The sequence below is a fragment of the Arachis ipaensis genome, chromosome B8, assembly GCF_059453495.1.
Source record: "Arachis ipaensis isolate K30076 ecotype BB chromosome B8, ASM5945349v1, whole genome shotgun sequence".
NCBI classification, from domain to species: Eukaryota; Viridiplantae; Streptophyta; class Magnoliopsida; order Fabales; family Fabaceae; genus Arachis; species Arachis ipaensis.
In genome coordinates this window covers 94,221,407-94,242,085 of record NC_142443.1, presented here as the reverse complement: position 1 = coordinate 94,242,085, position 20,679 = coordinate 94,221,407, and the positions used below count along the sequence as shown (strand labels likewise).

The 20,679-nt window shown below is 37.5% G+C and overlaps 1 non-coding gene across 1 annotated transcript; it reads left to right on the top strand.

The window, feature by feature from the left end:
* Nucleotides 1-19,259: 19,259 nt before the first annotated feature.
* LOC148548873 (small nucleolar RNA R71) lies at nucleotides 19,260-19,367 on the top strand. The gene has a single exon (XR_015898165.1). It is a non-coding gene; the product is annotated as a small nucleolar RNA R71 (small nucleolar RNA).
* Nucleotides 19,368-20,679: the final 1,312 nt, after the last annotated feature.

Genomic DNA, 20,679 nt, shown 5'->3' with positions numbered 1-20,679 from the left:
GAGAATCAATAGTATCATCTGGATTCTAAGTTCCTAAAGATGCCAACTATTCTGAGCTTCAATGAAAAGTGAGAAGCCAAAACTATTCAGAAGCAAAAATCTACTAGTTCTACTCATCTAATGAAACTGAGCTTCATTGAAAACTCTGAGATTTATTGTATCTTATGATTAGCGGATAATTTATACCCTCTTTGGCATTGTTTTTACATAGTTTTTAGTATGGTTTTATTACTTTTTATTATATTTTTATTAGTTTTTATTCAAAAATCACATTTCTGGAATTTACTATGAGTTTGTGTGTTTTTCTATAATTTCAGGTATTTTCTGGCTGAAATTGAGGGACCTGAGCAAAAATCTGATTCAGAGGCTGAAAAAGGACAGCAGATGCTGTTGGATTCTGACCCTGCTGCACTCGAAATAGCTTTTCTGGAGCTACAGAAACCTAATTGGCTAGCTCTCAATTGCGTTGGAAAGTAGACATCCTGGGCTTTCCAGCAATATATAATAGTCCATACTTTGCCCTAGTTTTGATGGCCCAAACTGGCGTTCAAAGTAGGCCTAAAACATCTTAGCGTAAAACGCCCAAACTGGCACCAGAATTGGAGTTAAACGCCCAAACTGGCACCAAAGCTGGCGTTTAACTCCAGGAACAGCCTAAGCACGAAAAGGCTTCAATGCTCAGCCCAAGCACACACCATGTAGGCCCCGGAAGTGGATTTCTACACTATGTGCACTTAGTTACTCATTTTCTGTAACCCTAGGTTACTAGTTTAGTATAAAAACTACTTTTAGAGATTTATTTTATGCCTTTTGACCACCTTTAGGTCTTTTAACCATCTTTGGATCATTGTACACATTTGGAGGCTGGCCTCACGGCCATGCCTAGACCTTTCACTTATGTATTTTCTACGGTGGAGTTTCTACACCCCGTAGATTAAGGTGTGGAGCTCTGCTGTTCTTCATGAATTAATGCAATTAGTACTATTTTCTATTCAATTCAGGCCTACTTCTTCTCTAAGATATACTCTTGTACTTCAACTTGATGAATGTGATGACCCGTGACACTCATCATCATTCTCACTTATGAATGCGTGCCTGACAACCACTTCCGTTCTATCTGCAATAATTGAGTGTGTATCTCTTTGCCTCCTGGTTCATGACGCATGATAGCCTCTCCTGACAACAGAGCATTCCATTCCGTGAGATCAGAGTCTTCATGGTATAGGCTAGAACCTTTAGCAGTATTCCTGAGATCCGAAAAGTCTAAACCTTGTCTGTGGTATTCTGAGTAGGATCTGGGAAGGGATGACTGTGACGAGCTTCAAACCTGCGAATGTGGGGCACAAGTGACAGTGTGCAAAAGGACAATGGTCCAATTCCGTCGCTAGCGGAAACTGACAGATGATTAGCTGTGCGGTGACAGCGCATATGGATTTGTTTTAATCCGAGAGAATCATACAGCTTGCCATGGAAGGAGGTAACGCATGGTTGGAAGAAGGCAGTAGGAAAGCAGAAGGTCAAAAGTAACAAAGTATCTCCAGACGCTTATCTGAAATTCTCACCAATGAATTACGTAAGTAACTTTATTTTATTATATATTTTATTTATATTTTAATTATCAAAACCTCATAACCATTTGAATCTGCCTGACTGAGATTTACAAGGATGACCAGAGCTTGCTTCAAGCCGACAATCTCTGTGGGATTGACCCTTACTCACGTAAGGTTTATTACTTGGACGACCCAGTGCACTTGCTGGTTAGTTGTGCAGAGTTGTGAAAAAGAGTTGAGATTAAGATCGTGCGTACCAAGTTTTTGGTGCCATTGTTAGAGATCACAATTTTGTGCACCATCCTACAATTTCTTTTTATCCTACTTTGTTTTTGGTTTCTTGGGGACAAGCAACAGTTTAAGTTTGGTGTCCTGATGAGCGGATATTTTACACGCTTTTTGGCATTATTTTCATATATTTTTGTTATGTTTTGTTTAAGTTTTATTAAGTTTTCATATGTTTTAGTGCAAAATTCACATTTTTGGATTCTACTTTGAGTTTGTGTGTTTTATGGTGATTTCAGGTATTTTCTCGCTGAAATTGAGGAGCTTGAGCATAAGTTTGATTCAGAAGCAGAGAAAGGACTGCAGATGCTGTTAGGATCTGACCTCCGTGCACTTGAAGGAGATTTTTTGGAGCTACATAAGTTCAAATGATGCCCTTTCAACGGCTATGGAAAACTACAAATAGTCCATACTTTGTTTGGCAATGAAGGCCCAAAATTGGGGTTCAACGCCAGCCACCAGCCCTATTCCTGGCGTCCAGCGCCCACAGGGGAGCAGCTGGCGTCCAACCCCCAAAAAGGAGCCCAGGAGTGGTGTTCAATGCCCCTAAGGGGTACTAACTCATGGGAGACACTCAAGCTCAGCCCAAACACTCACCAAGTGGGCCCTAGAAATGGATTTTCATACTACAAGACTAGTTTATCTTATTTTCTATAATCCTTAGTTACTACACTAGTATATATAGAACAAAGATCACCCTTGTTAGAGATCTTTGCCCATTCAAAAACTATTATGTACAGAATGAGTCACTAACCTCCTATGGATAAGGTTAGGAGCTCTGCTGAGTTTCATGGATCAATAATATTACTGTTCTAATTCAATATGTCTGATTCTATTCTCTTATGCAAACTCGCTCTTCATCTTATGAATTGAGGGTGACTCGTGACAATCACCCTTGTTCTACATGGGTTCCGTGCGATTCCTGACCGAGATAGCATTGAACTAAAGCTAGAGATTGCATTGCGGGTTCCAATAGAGCATCTGAGCAACTTTGGATGTGTGGCATGAAATCCTGTTGACTATGGGTGCGTGAGGTCTCTGTGTCGTTAAAGGTAGAGTCAGAGAAGCAACACTTTCTGATCTGGAAGAAACCTAGAGCTTCATCTTCTGCTACAATAAGAAACCTAGAGCTGGCTTGATGAGAGGACATGAATCATCTCAATGTGACGGATTGCTGCAGTAGAGGAGGTTAACTTGATGAGATGACATGAGTTAATCATTTACGGCTGCCATTGAAGGAATCATAAAGTTATTGAAGTAGACAGTAAAAAAAGTTAATCTGCAAAGACAAAGCATCTCCGAAGCCTCAACCGTTCTATCACCATTGATTTCTCATCTATCTAAGTAACGTTTTATTTATTTATTTTGTTTTATGCATTTTCCATGACAAATTATAATTTCTATCTGCCTAACTATGATTTGCAAGGTAACCACTCCTTGCTCAATCCAACAATCTCCGTAGGATCGGCCCTCACTCACCTGAGGTATTACTTGGATGACTCAGTATACTTGCTGGTCTATCTGTGCAAATTTCGCGGAGCCAGTTTCGTGCACGAAGTTTTTGACGCCATTTCTGGGGATTGTTCAGATTTGACAAACAACCGGATTATCTTGTTGCTTAGATTATGTACTTTTTACTATTTTGTTTGAGTCTTTTGTTTCTTTTTTTCAAAAAAATCAAAAAAATTTTCAAAATATTTGCTTTTCTTTATTGATCTTTATCTTTGTTTGAGTCTTTTGTTCTTGTTCTTGTTAAAGTTTCAATTTTTTTTTCATTCCTTTCAAAAAAATTTTCAAAAATAGTGCCTTTTGTTTGAGTCTAGTATCAATTTTTAAGTTTAGCGCCAGATTTGGCAATGATTCCAGAAGTGTAGTATAAACTATTATATATCGTTGGAAAGCTCTAGAAGTTGACTTTTTAACAACATTGAGACCGCTTCAATTGGACATCGGTGGCTCAAGTTATGCTCATTGGAATGTAAGAAGCTTAGAGTTGACAACATCTACTATCCTTTCTTTGTTGTTGCACAAAACTCTGCCAAATTTGCCCAAAATTCATCTAAAATCATAAAAATACCAAAACAACTCAAAATAGCATCCAAAGAGGATTTTTTCACTAAAATATAATAAAACTTAATAAAATATAACTAAAAATAACTAGAAAATGCTAGGAAAAAGGGTATAAGATGCTCACGCATCACAACATCAAACTTAAATGGTTGCTTGTCCTCAAGCAACCAAAAAAATATAGGACCAAAAAGAGAAAATGTGTGAGACTCGAGTGTTCATTCAATCTCAGATCTAGTTACTGAATGGGGATAATTACACTCCAATTCTGAATAGGTTTGGAATCTCACTATCCTTTGAAGCTCGGAAATATTGGCATCCTTCAAAACTAGAACTCGGATGATATTATAGATTCTCTTCTTTAGGCTCTAATTAATTCTTGAACACAGATTTTTCTTTCTTTTCACTGGTGCTATGCACCTTGAGCCTAGCCATGACTCTAAGTGTTTTGTTTTCAAGCTTAACTTGATACATAAACACTGTAAGCCCTTAACTGGGGAACCTCTTGGGTTTGAATTTTTCCTTGCTTTTTTTCCTAGACAATGGTGCTTAGAGCCTTGGGCATACTCTGTAACAACATCGAGTCATGACTTTAAGTGCACAGTCTCAAGGGTTACTTGATACTTTCACACCACAAGCATATGGTTAGGGAAAAACACTCTTTTGAGCCTTGGACCTTTTATATCAGTTTTGACCCTCCTAACCATTGATACTCAAAGCCTTGGATCTTTTATATCTTTTGCTTCTTTTCAATTATTTTTGCTACTTCTTTTGCTTCAAGAATCAATCTTTTACTTGTTTCAGAGAATCCATAATACTTCTCTAAGTTCCTGTTCCTCAAGAACCAATATTCTCAACTCCAATATCAAATATGCACTGTTCAGATCATACATTCAGAAATAAAGATAGTGCCACCACATCAAAGTTATTCGAACAACTCATAATATATAACTCAAATCTCATGAATTTTACTACTTCTTTTTCTTTTGGTTTTTTATTTAAGCTTAGTGAGTAATACATGAGACATCTTTCAAAATAAACATAAAATAATAAAATAAAGAACTAAACTAGAAAGCAAGGAAATCCTACAAGTGATCATGCAAAAGCTAAAATAGAAAACAGGAAATAAGCTAAAAATACTGGAAAGACAGAAGATGAGATATGGTAAGGGATAATAAAACTTAACCACCTCATAAGTCATGGTGGCTGCTGCTCCCTCTTTAGGCTGTGCTCTTCCATGGAGATGATTCACCTCTCTTTGGTGCCATTGATGATAATATAAACTGAGAGCTTGCTCTGCAAAACAAAACTTAAAAGTTTGCTTGTTCTCAAGCAAAGAAGACTGAAACTTGGAAGGGATGTGAAGAGCAAACGGATGAGTACACAAAAAGGTAAGAGTGATAGAAGGGGACGAAGAATTTAAATCTAAAACTCTCTCTTCCTTTTTTATGACCCCTTAGTGGCGTCAAACGCCCATTATGGACGTGAAACGCCCCAAGAGGGTAAATGGGACGCCTAAATTGGCTGTAAAACGCCCAAACTTTAGGTCCCCTCTTGGCGCTAAATGCCCTCCCTGGCGTTTAACGCTCGCAGCACTGATCCTCAATGGTGTTCTGTTCTTCTGTCTCAGTCTTCCTGTCCCTGTTCTAAGCACTTTACATGATTATAAACATTAGAAAACCTATGAAAACTTTGAAAATCAAGAAAAAAGAATAAAATGAAATCAAAATAAAACTAAGATAAAATTGAAATAAACTAAAGGATACTTATGGTTGGCTTGCCTCCCAACAAGCGCTTCTTTAACATCAATAACTTGACACTTGATTGTTGAATTTTCTTCCTCTTTTTCCAGTTGGTTAAAAGAAATTACTCTAAGGGAGAAGAGGAGAAGATTAGTGCCCTCAGATTTAAATTCCTCCTAACAAGCTTTCTTTTATTGTTATTAGCTTAATTCTCCTTGTTTGTTAGGGTAGGAGTTGGATTGCTTCTGGCTTACTGGTGCACGAAATTGTGATCTCAACGGCGCCAAAAATTTGGTACGCACGATTGTAATCTCAACTCCTTTTCACAACTCTGCACAACTAACCAGCAAGTGTACTGGGTCGTCCAAGTAATAAACCTTACGTGAGTAAGGGTCGATCCCACGGAGATTGTCGGCTTGAAGCAAGCTATGGTCATCCTTGTAAATCTCAGTCAAGCAGATTCAATTGGTTATGAGGTTTTGATAATTAAAATATAAATAAAATAAGATAGAGATACTTATGTAATTCATTGGTGAGAATTTCAGATAAGCGTATGGAGATGCTTTGATCCTTCTGAATCTCTGCTTTCCTACTGCTTTCATTCAATCATTCATACTCCTTTCCATGGCAAGCTGTATGTTGGGGATCACCGTTGTCAATGGCTACCATCTGTCCTCTCAGTGAAAATGGTCCATTGATCCTTTTGCATCTGTCACTACGCCCAACACTCGCGAGTTTGAAGCTCGTCACAGTCATCCCATCCCAAATCCTACTCGGAATACCACAGACAAGGTTTAGACTTATCGGATCTCAAGAATGCTGCCAATTGATTCTAGCTTATACCACGAAGACTCTGATCTTTTGGAATGGAGGCTAAGAGATACACACTCAAGCTATTGCAGATAGAACGGAAGTGGTTGTCAGGCACGCGCTCATAGGTGAGAATGATGATGAGTGTCACGGATCATCACATTCATCAGGTTGAAGTGTGAGTGAATATCTTGGAATAAGAATAAGCTTGAATTGAATAGAAAAATAATAGTACTTTGCATTAATTCATGAGGAACAGCAAAGCTCCACACCTTAATCTATGTGGTGTAGAAACTCCACCGTTGAAAATACATACGAACAAGGTCCAGGCATGGCCGAATGGCCAGCCCCCTAAACTTGATCAATGATCAAAAGTGATACAAAGATAGTCTCAAAAATGATCAAAAGATGTGAAATAAATTACTAAAAGTAGTTTTTATACTAAACTAGTAACTAGGGTTACAGAAAATAAGTAACTAAGTGCAGATAGTGCAGAAATCCACTTTCGGGGCCCACTTGGTGTGTGCTTGGGCTGAGCATTGAAGCTTTCACATGTAGAGACTTTTCTTGGAGTTAAACGCCAGGTTGCAGCTTGTTTGTGGCGTTTAACTCTGGTTTGTAACATGTTTCTGGCGTTTAACTTCAGAATAGGGCAGGAAATTGGTGTTTGAACGCCAGTTTGCATCGTCAAAACGCGGGAAAAGTATGAACTATTATATATTGCTGGAAAGCCCTGGATGTCTACTTTCCAACGCAATTGATAGCGTACCAATTGGGTTTCTGTGGCTCCATAAAGTCCATTTCAAGTGCAGGGAGGTCAGAATCCAACAGCATCTGTAGTCCTTTTTCAGCCTCTAAATCAGATTTTTGCTCAGGTCCCTCAATTTCAACCAGAAAATACCTGAAATAACAGAAAAACACACAGAATCATAGTAAAGTCCAGAAATGTGATTTTTATTTAAAAACTAATAAAAACATAGTAAAAACTAACTAAATCATACTAAAAACTACCTAAAAACAATGCCAAAAAGCGTATAAATTATCCGCTCATCACAACACCAAACTTAAATTGTTGCTTGTCCCCAAGCAACTAAAAATCAAATAGGATAAAAAGAAGAGAATATACTATAAATTCCAAAATATCAATGAAACTTAGCTCCAATTAGATGAGCGGGACTAGTAGCTTTTTGCCTCTGAACAGTTTTGGCATCTCACTTTATCCCTTGAAGTTCAGAATGATTGGCATCTATAGGAATTCAGAATTCAGATAGTGTTATTGATTCTCCTAGTTCAGTATGTTGATTCTTGAACACAGCTATTTTATGAGTCTTGGTCGTGGCCCTAAGCACTGTGTTTTCCAGTATTACCACCGGATACATAAATGCCACAGACACATAACTGGGTGAACCTTTTCAGATTGTGACTCAGCTTTGCTAGATTCCCCAATTAGAGGTGTCCAGGGTTCTTAGGCACACTCTTTTAGCTTTGGAGCATGACTTTAACCGCTCAGTCTCAAGCTTTTGGCTTGACACCTTCACGCCACAAGCACATGGTTAGGGACAGCTTGGTTTAGCCGCTTAGGCCAGGATTTTATTCCTTTGGGCACTCCTATCCATTAATGCTCAAAGCCTTGGATCCTTTTTGTTTTACCCTTGCCTTTTGGTTTAAAGGGTTACTGGCTTTTCCTGCTTGCTTTTTCTTTTTCTTTCTTTTTCTTTTATTTTCGCCATTTTTTTTCGCAAGCTTTGTTCTTCACTGCTTTTTCTTGCTTCAAGAATCAATTTTATGACTTTTCAGATTATCAATAATATTTCTCTTTTTTCATCATTCTTTCAAGAGCCAACAATTTTAACATTCATAAACAACAAATTTAAAAATATGCACTGTTCAAGCATTCATTCATAAAACAAAAAGTATTGTCACCACATCAAAATAATTAAAGTAATTTCAAGGATGAATTCAAAATTCATGTACTTCTTGTTCTTTTGTAATTAAAACATTTTTCATTTAAGAAAGGTGATGGATTCATAGGACATTCATAGCTTTAAGGTATAGACACTTAGACACTAGTGATCATGTAATAAGACACAAACATAAATAAAACATAAAGCATAGTAAACGAAAAACAGAAAAATAAAGAACAAGAAAATTAAAGAACGGGTCCACCTTAGTGATGGCGGCTAGTTCTTCCTCTTGAAGATCTTATGGAGTGCTTTAGCTCCTCAATGTCTCTTCCTTGCCTTTGTTGCTCCTACCTCATGACTCTTTCATCTTCTCTAATTTCATGGAGGAGGATGGAATGCTCTTGGGGATCCACCCTTAGTTGTCCCATGTTAGAACTTAATTCTCCTAGGGAGGTGTTAATTTGCTCCAAATAGTTTTATGGAGGAAAGTGCATCCCTTGAGGCATCTCAAGAATTTCATGATGAGGAATTTCCTCATGCTCTTGTTGAGGTCCATAAGTGGGCTCTCTTGTTTGCTCCATCTTTTTCTTAGTGATGGGCTTTTGGGATGAATCTCTCCATCTCCCATGACTCAGAGTTGGAAGCAATTACCTTCCATTTCCTCTTTCTAGAGGTTTCTCTGGCCTTAGGTGCCATTAATGGTTATGGAAAAACAAAAAGCAATGCTTTTACCACACCAAACTTTAAAGGTTTGCTCGTCCTCGAGCAAAAGAAGAAAGAAAGTAGTAGAAGAAGAAAAAAATAGAGGAGATGGAGGGAGATATGTGGTTCGGCAGGGTGGGAGAAGGGTTAGGTTTCGTGTATTAGGGTTAGGTTTTGGGAGGGAAAGGATTTTGAATTTGAAGGTAGATGGGGTTTTGGGGGAAGAGTGAATGAGGTGATTGGTGAAGGGTGATAAATCACTATTTTATGGTTTATCTTGTGCTTAATTGAGTGGATTTTATCAACTCTTTACCCACTTATTCATACTATTTGCATGGTTTTACATTTGCCTTCCTAATTATGTGCTTTGATTGAAAACATGCTTCTTTGATCCTATATTTGCTTATTATTAATCCTCTCTTATTACCATTAGATGCCTTGATATGTGTGTTAAGTGATTTCAGAGATTACAGGGCAGGAATGGCTCAGAGGATGGAAAGAAAGCATGCAAAAGTGGAAGGAATACAAGAAGTTGGAGAAACTGCCAAGCTGTCCAGCCTGACCTCTTCGCACTCAACGGCTATAACTTTAGCTACAGAGGTCCAAACAACGCGTTTCTAGTTGCGTTGGAAAGCTAACGTCCGGGGCTTCGATTTGATATATAATATGCTATAATTTTCTTGACGCTAGGCGACGCGACCGCGTGTTCCATGCGGCCGCGTCGCAGTGACGGAAATCAGCGTGTTTTTGACCCAGTTCTCGGCCCAGAAAACACAGATTAGAGGCTATAAAGTGGGGAAATGCATCCATTCATCATGAGGCTTTCATAATTCACAATTTTAAGAGTAGATGTAGTTTTTAGAGAGAGGGGTTCTCTCCTCTCTCTTAGGATTAGGATTTAGGACTTCTCTTAGTTTTAGGAGTGACTCTCAATCCCAGGTTCAATGTTCTTTTATTTCTTTTCTCAATTTTGTTTATGACTCTCTATGTTTAGATTGATTTTCTATTTAATATATTTTGAGGTATTTCAGACTTATGATTGCTTTCTTTTATTTACATGATTATTGCTTCCCATTTGAAGGCATTCTTATTCCAGTAGATTTACTTTTCCCCTTTTGGTTTTGGTTAAGAAATCAGTAACTCAGGAGTTATCCAATTCAACAGCATAATTGTTAATTGTTATCTTGCCAATATAGTTGAACTTCAATAATCCCAATCTTTTCTTAGGAAATAAATAGGATTCGAAGATCAAACTAATTAGTCCCTTGACTTTCCTTTACTTTAGTAAAGGTTAACTAAGTGGAATTAAGATTCGACTGTCATTGTTATTGATAAGGATAACTAGACTGGACTTCCAATTTCTCATACCTTGCCAAAAGTTGCTTTACAGTATTTAATTATTTTTAATTGCCATTTAAATTATTTGTCATATAACATATTCCCACCTTACTTCCAAAATCCCAATTTACAAACTCATAACCAATAATAAGAACATACCTCCCTGCAATTCCTTGAGAAGACGACCCGATGTTTGAATACTCGGTTATCAATTTCAAAGGGGTTTGTTACTTGTGACAACCAAAATATTTGTATGAAAGGACTTTTGAAGGTTTAGAAACTATACTTGCAACGAGGATTTATCCGCAAATTTCTAGACCACGCAAAAGTTCTCTCATCAAAATGGTGCCGTTGCCGGAGAATTGCAAACGTGTGCCTTATTATTGGTTATTGTAAATATTTACTTTCTGCTTGTTTATTTGTTTTTATTTTTGTTTTTATTTTTGCTTTTTCTTAAGTTAAGAGGTTATTGGTTTTTATTTTAAAATTTTTATCTTATCTTATCTTATTTCAAAATTCAAATTTCAAAATTCAAATTTAAAAATTTTAAAAATTTAAAAATTCAAATTTCAAAATTTAAATAACCTTTTAATTTAAATTTGTTTTTATTTTTATTTTTATTTGCTACTATGAACTCTCACCCCTTTGGCTGAGTCTGGTTACAATTATGTTGTAGGAAGAGGAAATTACAAGGAGAACAGGCATCAAGGTTAGAACAATCAAAGATGGGAGGAGCCACAAGGATTTGATCAACCCTCATGGCAACAACCACCTCGAATGGACTATCAACAACCACCACTATATGCCTATGAACCCTCTCCTCAAAATAACTCTGGACCACCATACTCACAAGCCCCTTACCACCAAACACCACCATATGACCCTAACCTATATCCACCATACCAACCACCTTATGAGCCAAATGAACCCTCTTATCCACCCCAAACCTCCATGGAGAAAGCACTTGCCGATCTAAACTCTACTATACAAGCTCTCGTCACCCAAATCAGACCACCAAATACCTTCAACAATCAACCCTCAAGCTCTAGTACATTTCCTTTTCAACCGCATAATGATCTTTTCATCCCATCACCACCCTCCATGGAAGAGCACCCACATCCATCAATCCAAGAGCAAGATGATCCCAATTATGCTATTGATATGGAACAGGAAAGAAGGAATCATCTTCGTGAATCCATACTTCATAAAGAGCTAGAGGAGGCCCTACGGGTAAAGGTAGGAGAGACCCTTGAAGATGAAACAATAGTTGAAAGGAGTGGTCATAGAAAGGAAATCATCGAGGATGAGTACGATTTTATACTTAAACAACTGGACAAAGCAGCAATTATTAGTAAGAAAGAAGTGGTTGCAGACTTAGGAGATGCTGTACCTCCATTGGAAAGTCCAGTCACAGAGCCTCCTTCCAAGACGGTTGCATTTGATGTTGAGGAGGGTGTACAACCTCCAAGGAAGATCATGGTTGAAGACTTTGTAGAGGTTGATCAAGAGATGGAAATTCAAGAAGAAGAAGCACAACCTCCCATGCCCTTGGAAAGCAATGAAGAGGAGATTGAATTGGAAGAAAGCTACCAAGAGGAAGAGGTTGAAATTGAAGAAGCTTGCAAAGAGGTGGTAATTATCAGAGAAGAGCACAAGGGAATGGAGCTTGCAATTTCATTAAAAATACCTCCCCCTAAGTTGCCATCATCCTTCACAACATTCAAGTGGGTAAAATTCATATCCCTTAGCTTTCTAATTCCACTTGAATATGGGCTACTGGAGACGGATGGTAAACTTAGAGCTCTTTGTAACATTAAAAGTAAGAGGAAGATGGCCAGTGGTAAGAATTGTCCTGCAAGGTTCATCATGGTTGGAGGCTTTAAGTTTAAACGCAAAGGTTGGTGTAGAGCTCAATTGAATGGGTCTAGGAAGTTGTTTGGACGCTTCAGTGAGAATTCTAAAGCTGAATCACCCGGATGGAATCATGATAATCAACTTGAAGACGGGTGCAAAAGCAAGATTTGGGACCCCGGAATTCATTCTAGCAATCAATACTCTTGGGGCCTTGTCACTTGCTTTAACTTACTTGAAGGCTTTCTGCGCCTAGTTTGGGATCCCGGAGGCCATTAGAATTACAAACATTGGTGGAGATTCCTGGATGAGTTCAAGCACAAGCCACCATAACAGGAAGCTCACCAAATGTCCAACTTAAGGACTTTAACTAAAAGTGCTAGGTGGGAGACAACCCACCATGGTATGATCGTTCATTTTTCATTTTTATTTAGTTTTATTTGTTTTCAAGTTTTATTTTATTTTATTATATTGAACCTGGAGTTTCGCATCACATTCATATTAACACTACATTCTGCATTTTTTCAGATTAAAAAAAAAATAGGGATTTTCGCACGCGACACGACAGCGTCGCTGACGCGTCCGCGTCGTATGTGCGTCGGGAAGAAAAGAATTGAACAGAGAGTCACGCGAAAGCGTGGCTGGAGGCACGCTAATGGCACAATTTGATCCACGCGACCATTTGGAAATATAGCTTCCCACGCGATCGCGTCACCCACGCGACCGCGTGGCTCTGAGAAGTCGATGTAAATGGGTGTATGGCAGAAAGTTGAGCTGGAGTTGGGCTGGACTCGTGCTGGAAGCCCAAGACTCACCACGCGAACGCGTGCCCCACGCGTCCGCGTCGTTTTTAAAAGATGGCCATTCACGCGATCGCATGCCCCACGCGATCGCGTCACCCATATTTTTGGCAAAAGAGTTTCGAACAGAGAGTTACGCGACCGCGAGGCTACACTCGCGCCAATCGCACAAAACAGGTCACGCGATCGCATGACCCACGCGTCCGCGTCACCTAACCTTGTCACGCACCACGCGACCGCGTCACTCACGCGTCCGCGTCACAAGCGGCGCACAGAATATCCAGATCAGCCAATTTTCTTATCTTTTCTTTTCTAATCCTTATTTTTCTTATCTTTTCTTATTTCTTTCTTCTTCCTTTCTTATCTTCTTTCCCTTCTCATTCATCTTATTTTTCTTTTTATTTTATTTTAATTTATTTGTATACTTTCATTCATTGCATTATTTTCATTGGTGTTAGAAATTTATTTGGGTCATTATTTCTATATTTTACTTGTGGATTATTAGAGGAATTATTTGACAATTATATATATTTATTTTTAAAGGGTTGCTTGCATGTTCAACTTATTATTTTCATTAGATTATTTACCATGGATGCTATGTGTTTGTAAAAACGCCCGTATGGCATTGTGCACTGCTTTTCAGTATCTTTTATCCTACTACTCTGAATGCCTGCTTTTCAGAAAACCCTTTTTCATATCTTATTCATTCAATATAATTGTCATTACACACATGTTGCTAGTTTGAAAGACTTTGTAATCTAACTTGGACATTGAATGCTTGATCTATGCTACTCATGCCTTTGCCTACATGCCAATAAACACCTTGCATTCGATTGTTATCATATGCACTAGCTATTTTCCATTGATGCCTTTTCACATGTACTCATGAGCGTATGTTAACGTCATTCTTCTTTATTGTGCATTGATTACCACCTTTCCCGCTCTCTTCCTTGCTCTAACCCTTAGCTTTAAAAGTCACTTTCTTTTTCCCTTTTAGGATGGCCACCAAGAAGGGTAAAGAGAAAGCTACTCCCAAACTACCGGCAAGGAAAAGAACAAAAAGAGCCCCAGCTGAGGAACCACAACCCTCGTCCACTTGCAAATCTCAGCATGCACCGAGGACGGTGCAATCTTTAAGTATGGGGAGGTCGATACCGACTTCCAGGGGTTAGTTACCTTCTTTTCAACACCAATATTTTCTTTGTTAATTGCTGCATTTGCATATTTAATTGCATGACTATTTGAATTTTTTTGCATATTTTACCACTTGGTTGAAGTAATATTTTCTTTTTTCAAGAAACCTTTTAGAGTATTTCACTAATTTGAATAAAATTTAATGTTACACTTGTTTGAAGAAATATTATATTGGAACAAGGTTTAGAGCTCGAACACACAAAACCTGTGAGATTTTTGAGCTTATTTGAATTGGTTGCATTTTACCAACCAATATTTCATTTTTGGTGTGTGTTCTTCTCTCTAAAATTATGATCCTTGTCTTGCTTAATTATATATTTTCATGGTTTGATGTATGCATGCACTTATATGATTGAGGCCTTTGTTTCACTGAGCTCACATACCCATATGGCTTCACCCTTTCATTATCCTTTGCAAACCAATTTGAGCCTATTTTACCTCTTTTATTCTTTATTTTAGCTCATCACTAACTCTAAGCGGAAAACAATAATGTCCTTAATTTGAATCCTTGGTTAGCTTAGACTAGTGAGAATGCTTATGATTTAAGTATGGGAAAAGTGGGTTTGGAAACAATTGGTTTAAGAATTGGGAATTGTATATCTTTATGAAAATGTGAAAAAAAAGTGTTTAGGACATGATTCATGCATCCAATAATTAAATCATATGCATTGAGAAAAATAAAAGAAAAAATATATATATATATATATATATATATATAAAGAGAAAGAAGTGAGAAAAAGAAAAGAAAAGAAAAAGAGCAAATAAGAAAAAGGGGACAAAATGCCCCAAAGTAAATGGTGAAAGCAATGCATATGTACTGTACTTGAAATTAGAATACATGAATATGTGGAAAACATGGTTAATGGATAGTTAGATGTGGTATTATGATTACATGGATTGTCTAAAGTTAGGTGGAAAGTTTAAGTTAATTAAGGATTCAAATTTTAGTCCACTTGGCCAAATACAATCTACCTTGACCCTAACCCCATTACAACCCTTAAAAGACCTCTTGATTTGTGTATTTGTGCATTAAATTTATGTTGATTGTTAGATGAAGAGCAAGCCTTAGAAAGCAAGAATAGTGGAGAATTGAGATAATCGAACCTTAAACACTTGAGTGATTAGAGTGTATACACTACCAGTGAGGGTTCGATGCTCAATTCCTTGTTCCCTGCTTTCATGAGCTATTTTCTTCTTGCAAGTCTATTTGTACTTCATTTTTATGATTTGAATTAGTGAAATCCAGTTCATATTTGTTCTTAAAAGATTTGTTTACTTTTAACCAAGTAGGTAGAAACATTTTGCATGTAGTTGCATTCATATAGATAGGTTGCATTTCATTCCTCTTCACTCTCTTATAGCTTCTCTTGAGCTTAGCATGAGGACATGCTAATGTTTAAGTGTGGGGAGGTTGATAAACCACTATTTTATGGTTTATCTTATGCTTAATTGAGTGGATTTTATCAACTCTTTACCCACTTATTCATACTATTTGCATGGTTTTACATTTGCCTTCCTAATTATGTGCTTTGATTGAAAACATGCTTCTTTGATCCTCTATTTACTTATTATTAATCCTCTCTTATTACCATTAGATGCCTTGATATGTGTGTTAAGTGATTTCAGAGATTACAGGGTAGGAATGGCTCAGAGGATGGAAAGGAAGCATGCAAAAGTGGAAGGAATACAAGAAGTTGGAGAAACTGCTAAGCTGTCTAGCCTGACCTCTTCGCACTCAAACGGCTATAACTTTAGCTACAGAGGTCCAAACGATGCGGTTCCAGTTGCGTTGGAAAGCTAACTTCCGGGGCTTGGATTTGATAGATAATATGCTATAGTTTCCCTGAAGCTAGATGACGCGACCGCGTGCTCCATGCGGCCGCGTCGCAGTGACGAAAATCAGTGTGATTGAATTCTTCTCCAGCGATTTTTGGGCTGTTTTCGACCCAGTTCTCAGCCCAGAAAACACAGATTAGAGACTATAAAGTGGGGAAATACATCCATTCATCATGAGGCTTTCATAATTCACAATTTTAAGAGTAGATGTAGTTTTTAGAGAGAGGGGTTCTCTCCTCTCTCTTAGGATTAGGATTTAGGACTTCTCTTAGTTTTAGGAGTGACTCTCAATCCCAGGTTCAATGTTCTTTTATTTCTTTTCTCAATTTTATTTATGACTCTCTATGTTTAGATTGATTTTCTATTTAATATATTTTGAGGTATTTCAGACTTATGATTGCTTTCTTTTATTTACATGATTATTGCTTCCCATCTGAAGGCATTCTTATTCTAGTAGATTTACTTTTTCCCTTTTGGTTTTGGTTAAGAAATCAGTAACTCAGGAGTTATCCAATTCAACAGCATAATTGTTAATTGTTATCTTGCCAACTGAGTTGAACTTCAATAATCCCAATCTTTTCTTAGGAAATAAATAGGATTCGAAGATCAAACTAATTAGTCCATTTACTTTCCTTTACTTTAGTAAAGGTTAACTAAGTGGAATTAAGATTCGACTTTCATTGTTATTGATAAGGATAACTAGACTGGACTTCCAATTTCTCATACCTTGCCAAAAGTTGCTTTACAGTATTTATTTATTTTTAATTGCCATTTAAATTATTTGTCATATAACATATTCCCACCTTACTTCCAAAATCCCAATTTACAAACTCATAACCAATAATAAGAACATACCTCCCTGCAATTCCTTGAGAAGACGACCCGAGGTTTGAATACTCGGTTATCAATTTCAAAGGGGTTTGTTACTTGTGACAACCAAAACGTTTGTATGAAAGGACTTTTGAGGGTTTAGAAACTATACTTGCGACGAGGATTTATCCGCAAATTTCTAGACCACGCAAAAGTTCTCTCATCAAAGGGTATTTGGGGAAGAGTGTTATGAAAAGGTGTGAAGAAGAGAGAGAGAGAGGTGGGGTAGGTGGGGATCCTGTGGGTTTCCCAGATCCTGAGGGGTTAAGGACTTATCATCCCTGCTCCATTTAGGCGTGTAAACGCCCTTAGAGTGCAATCATGGCATTTAACGCCAGACTGCTGCTTGTTTCTGGTGTTAAACACCAAGCTGTAGAATGTTTATGGAGTTAAACTCCAGTCTGATACTTCTTATTGGCGTTTAAACGCCAGTAAGCTCTTCCTCCAGGGTGAGCTGCTTTTAATGCTGTTTTTCATTCTGTTTTTGATTTTTTAGTTGTTTTTGTGACTTCACATGATCATCAACCTAAAGAAAACATAAAATAACAATGGAAAATAAATAGATATAACAAAATAACATTGGGTTGCCTCCCAATAAGCGCTTCTTTAATGTCAATAACTTGACAGTGAGCTCTCATGGAGCCTCACAGATAATCAGAGCAAGGTTGGGGCCTCTCAACACCAAACTTAGAGTTTGGTTGTGGCCTCCCAACACCAAACTTAGAGTTTGAATGTGGGGGTTTTATTTGACTCTGTATTGAGAGAAGCTTTTCATGCTTCCTCTCCATGGTTACAGAAGGAGAACCTTGATTCTTGAATATAAGGTAGTCCTCATTCAACTGAAGGACCAACTCTCCTCTGGCAACATTAATCACATCTTTTATTGTCGCTAGGAAGGGTCTGCCAAGGATGATGGATTCATCTTCATCCTTCCCAGTGTCTAGGATTATGAAATCAGCAGGGATGTAAAGTCCTTTAACCTTTACTAGCATGTCCTCTACTAGTCCATAAGCATGTTTCATTGATTTATCTGCCATCTCTAGTGAGATTCTTGCAGCTTGTACCTCAAAGATTCCCAGTTTCTCCATTATAGAGAGTGGCATGAGGTTTATCCCTGACCCCAGGTCACACAGAGCCTTCTCAAAGGTCATGGTGCCTATGGTACAAGGTATGAAGAATTTTCTGGGATCCGATTTCTTCTGAGGTAATGTCTGCCTCATTAAGTTATTCAGTTAATTGGTGAGCAAGTGGGTTTCATCCTCCCATGTCTCATTACCAAATAACTTGGCATTCAGCTTCATGATTGCTCCTAGATACTTAGCAACTTCCTCTTCAAATGATGTCTTCATCTTCTTCAGAGGAAGAATATTCATCAGAGCTCATGAATGGCAGAAGGAGGTTCAATGGAATCTCTATGGTCTTTGTATGAGCCTCAGATTCCTTTGGTTCCTCAAAAGGGAAACTCCTTTCTGTCCAGAGGATGTCCTATGAGGCTTTTCTCACTGGGACTCACGTCCTCCTCACTCTCTCCAGGTTCGGCCATGTTGGTCATGGTTATGGCCTTGCACTCTCTCTTAGGATTTTCTTCTGTATTGCTTGGGAGAGTACTGGGAGAAATTTCAGTAATCTTCTTATTCAGCTGACCTACCTGTGCCTCCACATTCCTAATGGAGGACCTTGTTTCATTCATGAAATTTAGTGTGGTCTTGGATAGATCAGAGACTATGGTTACCAGGCCAGAATGGCTCTATTCAGAATTCTTTGTCTGTTGCTGAGAAGATGATGGAAAAGGCTTGCTATTGCTAAACCTGTTTCTTCCACCATTATTATTATTGAAGCCTTGATTAGGCTTCTATTGGTCCTTCCATGAGAAATTTAGATGATTTCTCCATGAAGGATTATAGGTGTTTCCATAGGGTTCTCCCATGTAATTCACCTCTGCCATTGCAGGGTTCTCAGGATCATAAGCTTCTTCTTCAGAAGATGCTTCTTTTGGTACTATTGGATGCAGCTTGCAATCCATTCAGACTTTGAGAAATCATATTGACTTGTTGAGTCAATATTTTGTTCTGAGCCAATATGGCTTTCAGAGTATCAATTTCAAGAACTCCTTTCTTCTGAGTTGTCCCATTATTCACAGGATTTCTCTCAGAGGTGTACATGAACTGGTTATTTGCAACCATTTTCAATGAGTTCCTAAGCTTCTGCAGGGGTTTTTAGATGAAGAGATCCTCCTGTAGAATGGTCTAATGACATTTTTAACAACTCAGACAGACCATCATAGAATATACATATGATGCTCCATTCTGGAAGCATGTAAGTAGGACACCTTTTTATCAATTGCTTATATCTTTCCTAAGCTTCATAGAGGGACTCACCTTCCTTCTGTCTGAAGGTTTGGATTTCCACTCTAAGCTTGCTCATCTTTTGAGGTGGAAAGAATTTGGCCAGGAAAGCACTGACCAGCTTTTTCCAAGAGTTCAGGCTTTCCTTAGGTTGTGAATCCAACCATGTTCTAGCTCAGTCTCTTACAGAAAAAGGGAAAACATTAAGCCTGTAGACCTCGGGATCAACTCCATTGGTCTTGACAGTGTCACAGATTTGCAAGAATTCAGCTAAGAACTGATGAGGATCTTCCAATGGAAGCCCATAAAACTTGCAATTCTGTTGCATTAGAGAAACTAATTGAGGCTTAAGCTCAAAGTTGTTTGCTCCAATGGCAAGAATTGAGATGCTTCTTCCGTAGAAGTTAGAAGAGGGTGCAATAAATTCACCAAGCATCTTCCTTGCATCTCCACCATTATTATTGGGTTCGGCCATGTCTCCTTCTTTTTCAAAAATTTATGTCAGGTTCTCTCCAGAGGGTTGTGCTTTAGCTTCTCTTAGTTTTCTCTTAAGGGTCCTTTCAGGTTCAGGATCAGCTTCAATAAGAATGTCTTTATCCCTGTTCCTGCTCATATGAAAAAGAAGAGAACAGAAAAGAAGAAGAATCCTCTATATCACAGTATAGAGATTCCTTTATGTGAGTAGAAGAAGAGTAGAATAGAAGAAGGAGAAGAGAAAAATTCGAACACAGAGAAGAAGAGGGGGTTCGAACTTTGAGTGGAAGAGAAGTGTTAGTAGATAAATAAACAAATAGAAAGAGATGAGAGGGGGAAAATTCGAAATTTAAATTAAAATAAAAGGAAAATATTTTTGTTTTTATTTTAATTATTGGTTAGTATTCGAAAATTAAAAAGAGAAATAAAATTAAATTAAAATTTAAAACAATTAGTTAATTAAAATGAATTTTGAAAAAGTGGGGAGGAGTTTTCAAAAATTAGAGAGAGAAAAGTAGTTAGGTGGTTTTGAAAAAGATATGATTGAAATAGAAAACTTTTTAAAATCAAACAAAAAGTCAGGTAGTTAATTGAAAAAGATTTGAAAATCAATTTTGAAAAGATAAGAAGTTAGAAAAGATTTTGAAATTGATTTTGAAAGATATGATTTGAAATTTATTTTGAAAAATATTTGAAAAGGAAATAAAAAAGATTTGATTTTTTTGAAATTAAAGTTGATTACTTGACTAACAAGAAACTAAAGGATATGATTCTAGAGTTTAAAGATTGAACCTTTCTTAATAGGCAAGTAACAACTTGAAAATTTTTTAATTAAAACATTAAATGTTAGTGAGATTTTTGAAAATATGAAATAAAAATAAGAAAAATATTTTGAAAATAAATTTTGAAAA